Source organism: Nerophis ophidion, linkage group LG08 (genome assembly GCF_033978795.1).
Source record: "Nerophis ophidion isolate RoL-2023_Sa linkage group LG08, RoL_Noph_v1.0, whole genome shotgun sequence".
NCBI classification, from domain to species: domain Eukaryota; kingdom Metazoa; phylum Chordata; class Actinopteri; order Syngnathiformes; family Syngnathidae; genus Nerophis; species Nerophis ophidion.
This window is the reverse complement of record NC_084618.1, coordinates 51,568,365-51,572,055: the sequence shown is the minus strand read 5'-3', so window position 1 is coordinate 51,572,055 and position 3,691 is coordinate 51,568,365. Positions and strand designations below refer to the sequence as shown.

Genomic DNA, 3,691 nt, shown 5'->3' with positions numbered 1-3,691 from the left:
GGCGCCAGCGACCCCAAAAGGGAATCAGCGGTAGAAAATTGATGGATGGATGGATGTTCTGTTACAGAGAACAATGAAATTGGATACAATTGCTAAAGTATGAAAAGGGGAATGATTAAATAAGCTCTGCTTCTTCCAACTCCTTTTCGGACGTACTGTAATGAAACAACTGGAAATGTGTGATGCACTACATTGTATTGTTTGCATGTTTGAAATAAACTGAAACTGAACTGAACTCAACTGAAGCACTACAGTTGGTATGTAACTGAAAGCCAGATTCTTCACCAACTGATCATTGTACTTCCTGTAGCAAGATCCATAAAGCTTTCTATTTTCATTGATATTAAAGCTATTGCCGCTCTGTATTAGATATAAAATATTTAGCAGGAAAACATACAGCTAGGGATGGAAATAGATAACATTTTTCCGGTTCTTATTCCACTTTGGATTCTGCTTAACAATTACATTCTTTATCAATTCTCTTATCGAAAGACAACAACAAATCTTGTATTAGAATCAACTTTGTTTAGTTTGGAGGTAACATGGCCTCACAAAGCCAACAGTGAGGTTTTAAAAAGCACACAGCATAAGAAAAAAACCTATGATATATTCTCCCGTAGAATTTGACAAAATAAGATATGTGGAAATCACCCAAGAATGTAATATTTGCTTAAACTCTCTGTTTGGGGCTTTATACTTTGGGTTGAGAATCTTTGTCATCTCCCAAGAAAATACATAATGGTGTTACAGGCACAGCCTGGGGCAGCTTTGTTTGGGGTCCTGTGTGAACTTTGACCTGACCTGACCTGACCTGACCTGCTGGTGGGAGCATAATGAGAGAGGAAGTGTGTGGCGATGTAGAAAGTGTGTGTCTAAAAGCTGAGAGGAAAAGTTGTTGCTATGAAAGGTATGTGTGCTTCAAAACTGCCCTCTTTGACATTAAAAGTAAAGCCTGCTTGCTGCAAGGAAAATTGGCGTCATCATTCCCAAGAATGACGTCCGGGAACTCGTTGAGTTGTTTGCCGGCTCACCGAGCCAGATATAGACAGTTCTACAGTTCGGGTCTGAAGATACTGCTCAGTGATAAAAAGGTAACATCAAATGTGATTGGAGGAAAACATGCAACTTTTCTCTGTCTACAATTAAACAGCCATCTACTGGAACAGGTGCAAGCGTTTAACCATGTTGTAAGCACAATACCAATGGGCACAATTTGCAAAATGCACAACCGCATTTTGCAAATTTAATGTCAAATCAAATCAAATGTTTATTGGATTCATCACTATACAGTGTACATCCACGACTAAACTACTGACTAAACTACTACCTCAACTTGGTTTACTATTTATAAAATATAATAATGTAGGGTTACCTGGAACTTGAAATAGGCCACCTGGTCTGAATCCACACTTCCCTCGCCAAACACCTTCGTTTCCCAACCCTCACGCTTGGATAAATAGGCCTTGATGCCATCTACGTAGTGTCGGGAGACTGTTTTGCTGTTAGATCGCGTCCAAATTTGCAAAGTGTGCGAGATTGGTGAAATACTTAAACCAACCACAAACCCAGTCCGAATTAGTCTCTCATCAGTTTAACAGGTAATAGCAGCAATTAGTCAGTACCTGTTGTTGCTGTGCTAGTGTTACTTCTGCTAGGGTTACGGTTCAGAAACTACAATCATTTACAAATACAGCATGCTGCGTTCAACTGTTTTTGCATATTGCTCGTTGTTCCTTCTTTGGTGGAGATGACAACCTTACAATTGTTACAAGTAGCCCTGTTGCAATCATTTTTCCGTAAGATATAACCAATCTTTGGGCCGTTTCTGCCGCATGCATGCCATGGGGAGGGCATGGCGTGGTTGGGAGAGTGGCCAATCCCCAACTTCTACTGACCTAGTGACGTCCGTTGTGTCTTTGAGCAAGACACATCACCCTTGCTCCTGGGTAGTGGTTAGTGCCTTGCATGGCAGCTCCTGCCATCAGTGTGTGAATGTGTGTGTGAATGGGTAAATGTGGAAATAATGTCAAAGCGCTTTGAGTACCTTGAAGGTAGAAAAGCGCAATACAAGTGTAACCCATAACCCGTGTTCTTTGCTTGCTTAATTCACTACGAACGTATTGTAATGATGTCATTTCCGCTCGCAGGAATCGTTAAGGGAATCCATCCATCCATCCATCCATTTTCTACCGCTTATTCCCTTTCGGGGTTGCGGGGGGCGCTGGCGCCTATCTCAGCTACAATCGGGCGGAAGGCGGGGTACACCCTGGACAAGTCGCCACCTCATCACAGGGCCGTTAAGGGAAGCAATTGAAAAATTGGCAAGCTGAACTGATAAACCGGCAACTGGTTCTGAATAACATTCAGTATTTGATTCCCATCCCTAACATTATGCATGTGCACAATGTTAATGGAGGCTTTTGGATGTTTTTAGAGTGCTTTTGAGGTGAAATACTCCCCATTATCTAGCAGTTTCTTCACTATTTAGAGTGCACAGAAAAGAGAAATACAAAAAAGTGCTGTTTTTATTTAATCAACTGTTTTATGCACTGTTTTCTTCTATACAATTTTCATTTTTTAACAGGTTTAGGTTAGCCTAAGCAATTATTTTCAGGAAAAAGCTAAAGCCCTAACTTGATTTTGTTTCTGGATGTTTGTGTCAGTTGAAAAAAAATCCCCAAGGGGATTCCATTGATTTCAAGAAGGTTTTTCCATTAATGATGCTCTTGGTTGCCATCGCATTTTTGACTACCTACAAACACTTCAATGACCTAATTAGTTTAGTGACAACAGCTGCTCTATAGAGCTATTGGATGTAGGTTGAGCCCCACTACTAACTATATGCAAGCACAGCCAAATGTATTGTGTGCCTGTGGTAAATCAAATCTTACAAAAAACGCTTAAGAATGAATGCAAATGCATTAAATCTGTCCTAAACACCCAAATATGTTGACACAAAGCATATTTTTTCGAAAATATTTATATTTTACATGCAGAAAACAATGCAAAACTCTGTAAATGACAAATGAAATGGATAAAATAAACATTGAACATGCATTTTACCTTTATTGTGCTCTCTTTCTGACAAAGATGCTGATGAACAAAGAGGGTGGACAGAAGTAAAAAGCCATGCTTTCGTACTACGATCATTTCAATTTTAATATCTGAAAATAAGGCTGCATAGATTGTTTGATTAAATCAATTAATTGTATTAGGAAAAAACATGCTTTGATTTATATTCTTTTGCTTTGATGAATCATGTAAGGAGTATAACTAATAAAAATGTATAAAAGTCCAGACTGCAGAGTGACTGCGACATTGTTTCCACATAGCCACTGCAAAGACTGCACATGAGAGCGACAGCGTGTTGGAACCCGATCTATATGGCAGCTAACAGTGGCTATTTTTTTTTTGTCATTTTAATTTTCTATCCATGGACACATGTTAAAGGTGCAATTTTAATGTCGAATGTGCAAACAAAAATAAATTCAAGTAGTTTCCCTAAAGGCTGTAATGGATGTTTCATCCGATTACTCGATTAATCAAAGAAAAATAATCGATAGACTACTCGATTACTAAAATAACCCTTAGCTGCAGTCCTCATCATAATTACAGCAATGATATGCAATAAAATCAGAACACAGTTCAAAACGCTTTTTTTCCAACTTTGAAAATCAAGAGAAGTATCCCA

General features: G+C 38.9%; 1 long non-coding RNA gene across 2 annotated transcripts; it reads left to right on the top strand.

Annotated features, from left to right (window-relative positions):
- The first annotated feature begins 712 nt into the window (after positions 1 to 712).
- On the top strand, positions 713 to 3,068 carry LOC133557071 (uncharacterized). 2 transcript variants are annotated; one of them, XR_009807679.1, is made up of 2 exons: positions 713 to 907; positions 2,148 to 3,068. It is a non-coding gene; the product is annotated as an uncharacterized LOC133557071 (long non-coding RNA). The 2 variants fall into 2 exon arrangements; XR_009807680.1 differs by having other exon boundaries at positions 713 to 1,091.
- Positions 3,069 to 3,691: the final 623 nt, after the last annotated feature.